Below are 12,285 nucleotides of genomic sequence, written 5' to 3'. Positions count from 1 at the left end.
ACTGAGTGCACTACAACCAGACGTGGCTGAAGCACACACTACAGGGTGAGCTGCACTCACACACACAGACCTTGCTGACAGCGGTGAACAGTGCAGATGCAGAGCACTGTGCACTAGCGCTGCAAGACAAAAAAAAATTCTCTATCTACTCCTATATAGTGTGTTTGGAACCAATTTAGCTGAATACGGATGGAACCACCACACTAATAGGAGATATCAGGAAAAATTATGAATTAGCAAAAAAGGACAATGTATGAGGCAGTGACACACACTGAGTGCACTACAACCAGACGTGGTTGAAGCACACACTACAGGGTGAGCTGCACTCACACACAGAGACCTTGCAGACAGCGGTGAACAGCACAGAGAACTGTGCACTAGCGCTGCAAGGCACAGCGATTTATAAAGTAGCTTGGGTAAAGCAGAATAGACCAAATAGGTAGCTAAAACTGTCCCTCAGAACAACAGCGTCCTATTCCTAACTGAATTCACAGCAGAGTGAGCTGAAAATGGCGGCGGCGGCTTTTATAGTGCATCATGACATCATTTCAGCAGCCAATCACAGCCATGCCATTAGTTAAGATGCCTACATGCCTAACAGGATGTGCCCACAATTCTTAGGATCCTCATTGGCTGAATAAAATGAAACTGGCTCATTGCATTATGGGAACTTCCGATTCCGGTATACGATATTGTAAAAGTACCGGAATTAAGTATCGGAATTCCGATACTGCGAATATCGGCCGATACCCGATATTTCAGTATCGGAATGCTCAACACTACTCTTGACGTTTCCCGTCAAAGTACCTCTTGGACTTTTTGTTAGCCTCTTGAAGGTTACAACGTACATCAGTCCAAACTCTCTCCAAATCACCGGAAAAATTCTCCTCCTCCGGCTCAGCCGATACCAATTTGGAGAATGACCCAAACGACGGATGTCTCCCAGTACAACAAAAAAATGGAGAACACCCAGCAGAAGAGGATGTATGGTTGTTAAGAGCAAATTCAGCCAGTGGCAAAAACTCAGACCACCCCTCTTGATTGTCAGCCACAAAACAACACAAAAACTGTTCAACATCTTGGTTCTTTCTTTCTGTCTGTCCATTAGACTCAGGATGATATCCAGATGAAAATGACAAATGAACTCCCAACCTGTCACAAAAGGCACGCCAAAAACGAGCCACAAACTGAGGTCTCTATCGGAAACAATGTTGGTAGGAACGCCATGGAGCCTGACAATTTCCTTAACAAAGTGTGCAAATTGAAGTGGTCAGTGGGGCGCTAGAAACTGGATAAGGCGCTGGAAAAGGATAAAACAAACCTCTTTATTGAAGTATTAATGCCCACAACGCGTTTCTGCAGCGGTCTGCTGCCTTCATCAGGTGGAGTTAATTTCCTTAACAAAAGCCTTAGCGAGTGTCTTAGCGCAGGGCAGTTTGATGAAGCGAACCAAGTGACACATCTTGCTAAAACGGTCCACGACCACCCAGATGACAGTGAAACCCTCAGAGGCAGGAAGGTCAGTAATAAAATCCATAGCAAGATGCGTCCAAGGTGCACTAGGAACTTCCAGAGGGCAAAGCAACCCCGCAGCAGGAGCATGTGAAGACTTAGATCTAGCACACACAGTACATTGACGCACCCACTTAATGACTTCCTTCTGCCATCCAGGCCACCAAAAACTGCGACCTACAAGTCTCTTAGTCTCCGAAATTCCTGGATGACCTGCCAACCGAGACTCATGACACTCCACAAACAAATCTCTCCTAAAGTTCCTAGGTACAAACAACCTCCCAATGGGAGTGTTAGGTGGGGCATCCTCCTGGGCTTTCAGAATCCCATCTTCCAAAACGGAGTCCAATGCTGCTATCACAACACCTTCCTGTAAAATGCTCTCCTCCTTCTCGGTACCAACCATGGGAGAAAAACTGCGAGATAAAGCATCAGTTTTTACATTCTTGGTACCTAGGATGTAAGTAACAGAAAAATTAAACCACGAAAAAAAAAGTGCCCACCTAGCCTGACGGGCATTCAAGCACTTGGCAGCATCAAGATAGATCAGATCCTTATGATCAGTGAAAACCTGAATAGGAAATTTAGCACCTTCCATGAGATGACGCCAATGTTCAAATGCGAGTTTAATCGCCAGAAATTCCCGATTACCGACATCGTAATTAAGTTCGGTCTCAAAATTTTTTTGAAATAAAAGCACAGGGATGTACTCCATCCTTGTTTTCCTAAGACAAAACAGCACCGACCCCCTCCGAAGAAGCATCAACCTCGACCAAAAAAGGCTTGGTCTCATCAGGCTGCATAAGGATGGGGAAAAAACCAAGCAATGTGAACTGAGGACTAAGATGGTACACATGCAAGAAATAGGAGCATGTTCACACTAGCAAAAAGATGCAAAACCTACAAAAGACAAAAAATATATCTCATACCCTACCATCATTATAAATAAATGTAAAGCAAAGTTGCATATGAAATATAGGGTACTTAGTGAACTATTTTTGATCAAAAAAAGTATACAAGCCGTCCCACCAGCGACAAGGTGACCCTAAATTGGGACGGTCCTACACTGTCTATATTAAAAACCTTACTGTATATCAAAGTTGAAGTAATGCATATAAAAGAGTAGACAAATAGAACTGGGTCCCAATATCAGACCACCTAAGCCCGTGGTAAGCTACATATATACTAACCAATTATTTCTCATTCCTCATTCTACATTGATAATTTAAATAAAGAGATCAAGGTACTCAGTAAATCTATTTCAAATTTTTATTAATGTTATCACAAGACATACACACACCCCATAAAATCAAGTCAAAAAACCCCTAAGACATAGAAAGCCCCAATAAAATTGAGGCAGTGTGGTCAAGAGATATCACTATAAGCACAAAAAATACAGTTCAGAGAGTAGGAATGTAAGATTATATCAGTAAAATTCCAGACCTCTTAGTTCCATATCCTTAATAATAGATATAATCTTACATTCCTACTCTCTGAACTGTATTTTTTGTGCTTATAGTGATATCTCTTGCATATGAAATATAGGGTACTTAGTGAACTATTTTTGATCAAAAAAAGTATACAAGCCGTCCCACCAGCGACAAGGTGACACTAAATTGGGACGGTCCTACACTGTCTATATTAAAAACCTTACTGTATATCAAAGTTGAAGTAATGCATATAAAAAATAGTAGACAAATAGAACCGGGTCCCAATATCAGACCACCTAAGCCCGTGGTAAGCTACATATATACTAACCAGCTCAACAAGGGGGATGCCACACCCCTAATTTGCACAGAATGCAAACAAGACAAAAAACCAAGCAATGTGAACTGAGGACTAAGATGGTACACATGCAAGAAATAGGAGCATGTTCACACTAGCAAAAAGATGCAAAACCTACAAAAGACAAAAAATATATCTCATACCCTACCATCATTATAAATAAATGTAAAGCAAAGTTGCATATGAAATATAGGGTACTTAGTGAACTATTTTTGATCAAAAAAAGTATACAAGCCGTCCCACCAGCGACAAGGTGACACTAAATTGGGACGGTCCTACACTGTCTATATTAAAAACCTTACTGTATATCAAAGTTGAAGTAATGCATATAAAAAATAGTAGACAAATAGAACCGGGTCCCAATATCAGACCACCTAAGCCCGTGGTAAGCTACATATATACTAACCAGCTCAACAAGGGGGATGCCACACCCCTAATTTGCACAGAATGCAAACAAGACAAAAAACCAAGCAATGTGAACTGAGGACTAAGATGGTACACATGCAAGAAATAGGAGCATGTTCACACTAGCAAAAAGATGCAAAACCTACAAAAGACAAAAAATATATCTCATACCCTACCATCATTATAAATAAATGTAAAGCAAAGTTGCATATGAAATATAGGGTACTTAGTGAACTATTTTTGATCAAAAATGTATACAAGCCGTCCCACCAGCGACAAGGTGACCCTAAATTGGGACGGTCCTACACTGTCTATATTAAAAACCTTACTGTATATCAAAGTTGAAGTAATGCATATAAAAAAGAGTAGACAAATAGAACCGGGTCCCAATATCAGACCACCTAAGCCCGTGGTAAGCTACATATATGCTAACCAGCTCAACAAGGGGGATGCCACACCCCTAATTTGCACAGAATGCAAACAAGACAAAAAACCAAGCAATGTGAACTGAGGACTAAGATGGTACACATGCAAGAAATAGGAGCATGTTCACACTAGCAAAAATATGCAAAACCTGCAAAAGACAAAAAATATATCTCATACCCTACCATCATTATAAATAAATGTAAAGCAAAGTTGCATATGAAATATAGGGTACTTAGTAAACTATTTTTGATCAAAAAAAGTATACAAGCCATCCCACCAGCGACAAGGTGACCCTAAATTGGGACGGTCCTACACTGTCTATATTAAAAACCTTACTGTATATCAAAGTTGAAGTAATGCATATAAAAAATAGTAGACAAATAGAACTGGGTCCCAATATCAGACCACCTAAGCCCGTGGTAAGCTACATATATACTAACCAGCTCAACAAGGGGGATGCCACACCCCTAATTTGCAAAGAATGCAAACAAGACAAAAAACCAAGCAATGTGAACTGAGGACTAAGATGGTACACATGCAAGAAATAGGAGCATGTTCACACTAGCAAAAAGATGCAAAACCTACAAAAGACAAAAAATATATCTCATACCCTACTATCATTATAAATAAATGTAAAGCAAAGTTGCATATGAAATATAGGGTACTTAGTGAACTATTTTTGATCAAAAATGTATACAAGCCGTCCCACCAGCGACAAGGTGACCCTAAATTGGGACGGTCCTACACTGTCTATATTAAAAACCTTACTGTATATCAAAGTTGAAGTAATGCATATAAAAAAGAGTAGACAAATAGAACCGGGTCCCAATATCAGACCACCTAAGTCCGTGGTAATCTACATATATACTAACCAGCTCAACAAGGGGGATGCCACACCCCTAATTTGCACAGAATGCAAACAAGACAAAAAACCAAGCAATGTGAACTGAGGACTAAGATGGTACACATGCAAGAAATAGGAGCATGTTCACACTAGCAAAAAGATGCAAAACCTACAAAAGACAGAAAATATATCTCATGCCCTACCATCATTATAAATAAATGTAAAGCAAAGTTGCATATGAAATATAGGGTACTTTGTGAACTATTTTTGATCAAAAAAAGTATACAAGCCGTCCCACCAGCGACAAGGTGACCCTAAATTGGGACGGTCCTACACTGTCTATATTAAAAACCTTACTGTAAATCAAAGTTGAAGTAATGCATATAAAAAAGAGTAGACAAATAGAACCGGGTCCCAATATCAGACCACCTAAGCCCGTGGTAAGCTACATATATACTAACCAGCTCAACAAGGGGGATGCCACACCCCTAATTTGCACACAATACAAACAAGACAAAAAACCAAGCAATGTGAACTGAGGACTAAGATGGTACACATGCAAGAAATAGGAGCATGTTCACCTAGCAAAAAGATGCAAAACCTACAAAAGACAAAAAATATATCTCATACCCTACCATCATTATAAATAAATGTAAAGCAAAGTTGCATATGAAATATAGGGTACTTAGTGAACTATTTTTGATCAAAAAAAGTATACAAGCCGTCCCACCAGCGACAAGGTGACTCTAAATTGGGACGGTCCTACACTGTCTATATTAAAAACCTTACTGTATATCAAAGTTGAAGTAATGCATATAAAAGAGTAGACAAATAGAACCGGGTCCCAATATCAGACCACCTTAGCCCGTGGTAAGCTACATATATACTAACCCGCTCAACAAGGGGGATGCCACACCCCTACTTTGCACAGAATGCAAACAAGACAAAAAATCAAGCAATGTGAACTGAGGACTAAGATGGTACACATGCAAGAAATAGGAGCATGTTCACACTAGCAAAAAGATGCAAAACCTACAAAAGACAAAAAATATATCTCATACCCTACCATCATTATAAATAAATGTAAAGCAAAGTTGCATATGAAATATAGGGTACTTAGTGAACTATTTTTGATCAAAAAAAGTATACAAGCCGTCCCACCAGCGACAAGGTGACCCTAAATTGGGATGGTCCTACACTGTCTATATTAAAATCCTTACTGTATATCAAAGTTGAAGTAATGCATATAAAAGAGTAGACAAATAGAACCGGATCCCAATATCAGACCACCTAAGCATGTGGTAAGCTACATATATACTAACCAGCTCAAAAAGGGGGATGCCACACCCCTAATTTGAACAGAATGCAAACAAGACAAAAAACCAAGCAATAGTGAACTGAGGACTAAGATGGTACACATGCAAGAAATAGGAGCATGTTCACACTAGCAAAAAGATGCAAAACCTACAAAAGACAAAAAATATATCTCATGCCCTACCATCATTATAAATAAATGTAAAGCAAAGTTGCATATGAAATATAGGGTACTTTGTGAACTATTTTTGATCAAAAAAAGTATACAAGCCGTCCCACCAGCGACAAGGTGACCCTAAATTGGGACGGTCCTACACTGTCTATATTAAAAACCTTACTGTAAATCAAAGTTGAAGTAATGCATATAAAAAAGAGTAGACAAATAGAACCGGGTCCCAATATCAGACCACCTAAGCCTGTGGTAAGCTACATATATACTAACCAGCTCAACAAGGGGGATGCCACACCCCTAATTTGCACAGAATGCAAACAAGACAAAAAACCAAGCAATGTGAACTGAGGACTAAGATGGTACACATGCAAGAAATAGGAGCATGTTCACACTAGCAAAAAGATGCAAAACCTACAAAAGACAAAAAATGTATCTCATATCCTACCATCATTGTAAATAAATGTAAAGCAAAGTTGCATATGAAATATAGGGTACTTAGTGAACTATTTTTGATCAAAAAAAGTATACAAGCCGTCCCACCAGCGACAAGGTGACCCTAAATTGGGACGGTCCTACACTGTTTATATTAAAAACCTTACTGTATATCAAAGTTGAAGTAATGCATATAAAAGAGTAGACAAATAGAACCGGGTCCCAATATCAGACCACCTAAGCCCGTGGTAAGCTACATATATACTAACCAGCTCAACAAGGGGGATGCCACACCCCTAATTTGCACAGAATGCAAACAATAGAAAAAACCAAGCAATGTGAACTGAGGACTAAGATGGTACACATGCAAGAAATAGGAGCATGTTCACACTAGCAAAAAGATGCAAAACCTACAAAAGACAAAAATATATCTCATACCCTACCATCATTATAAATAAATGTAAAGCAAAGTTGCATATGAAATATAGGGTACTTAGTGAACTATTTTTGATCAAAAAAAGTATACAAGCCGTCCCACCAGCGACAAGGTGACCCTAAATTGTTATGGTCCTACACTGTCTATATTAAAAACCTTACTGTATATCAAAGTTGAAGTAATGCATATAAAAAAGAGTAGACAAATAGAACCGGGTCCCAATATCAGACCACCTAAGCCTGTGGTAAGCTACATATATACTAACCAGCTCAACAAGGGGGATGCCACACCCCTAATTTGCACAGAATGCAAACAAGACAAAAAACCAAGCAATGTGAACTGAGGACTAAGATGGTACACATGCAAGAAATAGGAGCATGTTCACACTAGCAAAAAGATGCAAAACCTACAAAAGACAAAAAATATATCTCATATCCTACCATCATTGTAAATAAATGTAAAGCAAAGTTGCATATGAAATATAGGGTACTTAGTGAACTATTTTTGATCAAAAAAAGTATACAAGCCGTCCTACCAGCGACAAGGTGACCCTAAATTGGGACGGTCCTACACTGTTTATATTAAAAACCTTACTGTATATCAAAGTTGAAGTAATGCATATAAAAGAGTAGACAAATAGAACCGGGTCCCAATATCAGACCACCTAAGCCCGTGGTAAGCTACATATATACTAACCAGCTCAACAAGGGGGATGCCACACCCCTAATTTGCACAGAATGCAAACAAGACAAAAAACCAAGCAATGTGAACTGAGGACTAAGATGGTACACATGCAAGAAATAGGAGCATGTTCACACTAGCAAAAAGATGCAAAACCTACAAAAGACAAAAAATATATCTCATACCCTACCATCATTATAAATAAATGTAAAGCAAAGTTGCATATGAAATATAGGGTACTTAGTGAACTATTTTTGATCAAAAAAAGTATACAAGCCGTCCCACCAGCGACAAGGTGACCCTAAATTGGGACGGTCCTACACTGTCTATATTAAAAACCTTACTGTATATCAAAGTTGAAGTAATGCATATAAAAAAGAGTAGACAAATAGAACCGGGTCCCAATATCAGACCACCTAAGCCCGTGGTAAGCTACATATATACTAACCAGCTCAACAAGGGGGATGCCACACCCCTAATTTGCACACAATACAAACAAGACAAAAAACCAAGCAATGTGAACTGAGGACTAAGATGGTACACATGCAAGAAATAGGAGCATGTTCACCTAGCAAAAAGATGCAAAACCTACAAAAGACAAAAAATATATCTCATACCCTACCATCATTATAAATAAATGTAAAGCAAAGTTGCATATGAAATATAGGGTACTTAGTGAACTATTTTTGATCAAAAAAAGTATACAAGCCGTCCCACCAGCGACAAGGTGACTCTAAATTGGGACGGTCCTACACTGTCTATATTAAAAACCTTACTGTATATCAAAGTTGAAGTAATGCATATAAAAGAGTAGACAAATAGAACCGGGTCCCAATATCAGACCACCTTAGCCCGTGGTAAGCTACATATATACTAACCCGCTCAACAAGGGGGATGCCACACCCCTACTTTGCACAGAATGCAAACAAGACAAAAAATCAAGCAATGTGAACTGAGGACTAAGATGGTACACATGCAAGAAATAGGAGCATGTTCACACTAGCAAAAAGATGCAAAACCTACAAAAGACAAAAAATATATCTCATACCCTACCATCATTATAAATAAATGTAAAGCAAAGTTGCATATGAAATATAGGGTACTTAGTGAACTATTTTTGATCAAAAAAAGTATACAAGCCGTCCCACCAGCGACAAGGTGACCCTAAATTGGGATGGTCCTACACTGTCTATATTAAAATCCTTACTGTATATCAAAGTTGAAGTAATGCATATAAAAGAGTAGACAAATAGAACCGGATCCCAATATCAGACCACCTAAGCATGTGGTAAGCTACATATATACTAACCAGCTCAAAAAGGGGGATGCCACACCCCTAATTTGCACAGAATGCAAACAAGACAAAAAACCAAGCAATAGTGAACTGAGGACTAAGATGGTACACATGCAAGAAATAGGAGCATGTTCACACTAGCAAAAAGATGCAAAACCTACAAAAGACAAAAAATATATCTCATGCCCTACCATCATTATAAATAAATGTAAAGCAAAGTTGCATATGAAATATAGGGTACTTTGTGAACTATTTTTGATCAAAAAAAGTATACAAGCCGTCCCACCAGCGACAAGGTGACCCTAAATTGGGACGGTCCTACACTGTCTATATTAAAAACCTTACTGTAAATCAAAGTTGAAGTAATGCATATAAAAAAGAGTAGACAAATAGAACCGGGTCCCAATATCAGACCACCTAAGCCTGTGGTAAGCTACATATATACTAACCAGCTCAACAAGGGGGATGCCACACCCCTAATTTGCACAGAATGCAAACAAGACAAAAAACCAAGCAATGTGAACTGAGGACTAAGATGGTACACATGCAAGAAATAGGAGCATGTTCACACTAGCAAAAAGATGCAAAACCTACAAAAGACAAAAAATGTATCTCATATCCTACCATCATTGTAAATAAATGTAAAGCAAAGTTGCATATGAAATATAGGGTACTTAGTGAACTATTTTTGATCAAAAAAAGTATACAAGCCGTCCCACCAGCGACAAGGTGACCCTAAATTGGGACGGTCCTACACTGTTTATATTAAAAACCTTACTGTATATCAAAGTTGAAGTAATGCATATAAAAGAGTAGACAAATAGAACCGGGTCCCAATATCAGACCACCTAAGCCCGTGGTAAGCTACATATATACTAACCAGCTCAACAAGGGGGATGCCACACCCCTAATTTGCACAGAATGCAAACAATAGAAAAAACCAAGCAATGTGAACTGAGGACTAAGATGGTACACATGCAAGAAATAGGAGCATGTTCACACTAGCAAAAAGATGCAAAACCTACAAAAGACAAAAATATATCTCATACCCTACCATCATTATAAATAAATGTAAAGCAAAGTTGCATATGAAATATAGGGTACTTAGTGAACTATTTTTGATCAAAAAAAGTATACAAGCCGTCCCACCAGCGACAAGGTGACCCTAAATTGTTATGGTCCTACACTGTCTATATTAAAAACCTTACTGTATATCAAAGTTGAAGTAATGCATATAAAAAAGAGTAGACAAATAGAACCGGGTCCCAATATCAGACCACCTAAGCCTGTGGTAAGCTACATATATACTAACCAGCTCAACAAGGGGGATGCCACACCCCTAATTTGCACAGAATGCAAACAAGACAAAAAACCAAGCAATGTGAACTGAGGACTAAGATGGTACACATGCAAGAAATAGGAGCATGTTCACACTAGCAAAAAGATGCAAAACCTACAAAAGACAAAAAATATATCTCATATCCTACCATCATTGTAAATAAATGTAAAGCAAAGTTGCATATGAAATATAGGGTACTTAGTGAACTATTTTTGATCAAAAAAAGTATACAAGCCGTCCTACCAGCGACAAGGTGACCCTAAATTGGGACGGTCCTACACTGTTTATATTAAAAACCTTACTGTATATCAAAGTTGAAGTAATGCATATAAAAGAGTAGACAAATAGAACCGGGTCCCAATATCAGACCACCTAAGCCCGTGGTAAGCTACATATATACTAACCAGCTCAACAAGGGGGATGCCACACCCCTAATTTGCACAGAATGCAAACAAGACAAAAAACCAAGCAATGTGAACTGAGGACTAAGATGGTACACATGCAAGAAATAGGAGCATGTTCACACTAGCAAAAAGATGCAAAACCTACAAAAGACAAAAAATATATCTCATACCCTACCATCATTATAAATAAATGTAAAGCAAAGTTGCATATGAAATATAGGGTACTTAGTGAACTATTTTTGATCAAAAAAAGTATACAAGCCGTCCCACCAGCGACAAGGTGACCCTAAATTGGGACGGTCCTACACTGTCTATATTAAAAACCTTACTGTATATCAAAGTTGAAGTAATGCATATAAAAAAGAGTAGACAAATAGAACCGGGTCCCAATATCAGACCACCTAAGCCCGTGGTAAGCTACATATATACTAACCAGCTCAACAAGGGGGATGCCACACCCCTAATTTGCACAGAATGCAAACAAGACAAAAAACCAAGCAATGTGAACTGAGGACTAAGATGGTACACATGCAAGAAATAGGAGCATGTTCACACTAGCAATAAGATGCAAAACCTACAAAAAACAAAAAATATATCTCATACCCTACCATCATTATAAATAAATGTAAAGCTTTACATTTATTTATAATGATGGTAGGGTATGAGATATATTTTTTGTCTTTTGTAGGTTTTGCATAAGGATCGGGGCAGCACTGAACCTCTCCTTGAGATACACAAAAGCTTCAATGGCCTCAGTAGTCCACTGGACCGTATTCGCACCTTTCCTGGTGAGATCGGTCAGCGGCTTAACAATTATAGAAAAATTCTTAATGAATTTTCTGTAATAATTGGCGAAACCCAAAAATCTCTGTATCGATTTCAAACCAATAGGCCTAGGCCATTCCTGTACCGCCTGAACCTTCACCGGGTCCATCTCAAAGCCCTCGCAGGAGATAATGTAGCCCAAAAAACGAATTCTCTGCACAGCGAACTCACATTTCTCCAGCTTAGCAAAAAGTGAATTGTCACTTAACAACTGCAATACCTCACGTACGCTCTGCCAATGAGACTCCAGATCCGGCAAATAAATCAAAATGTCATCCAAATACACCACCACATTCTTACCGATCAATGGTCTTAGGATGTCATTAATAAGGTTCTGAAAAAACGCTGGTGCGTTGGTAAGACCAAAAGGCATAACCAGATTCTCAAAATGACCCACCGGAGTGTTAAAAGCAGTT

Source organism: Phyllobates terribilis, unplaced genomic scaffold (genome assembly GCF_046119375.1).
Source record: "Phyllobates terribilis strain yellow unplaced genomic scaffold, ASM4611937v1 Scaffold_3434__1_contigs__length_78894, whole genome shotgun sequence".
Lineage (NCBI taxonomy): Eukaryota > Metazoa > Chordata > Amphibia > Anura > Dendrobatidae > Phyllobates > Phyllobates terribilis.
This window is presented reverse-complemented; position numbering follows the sequence as displayed.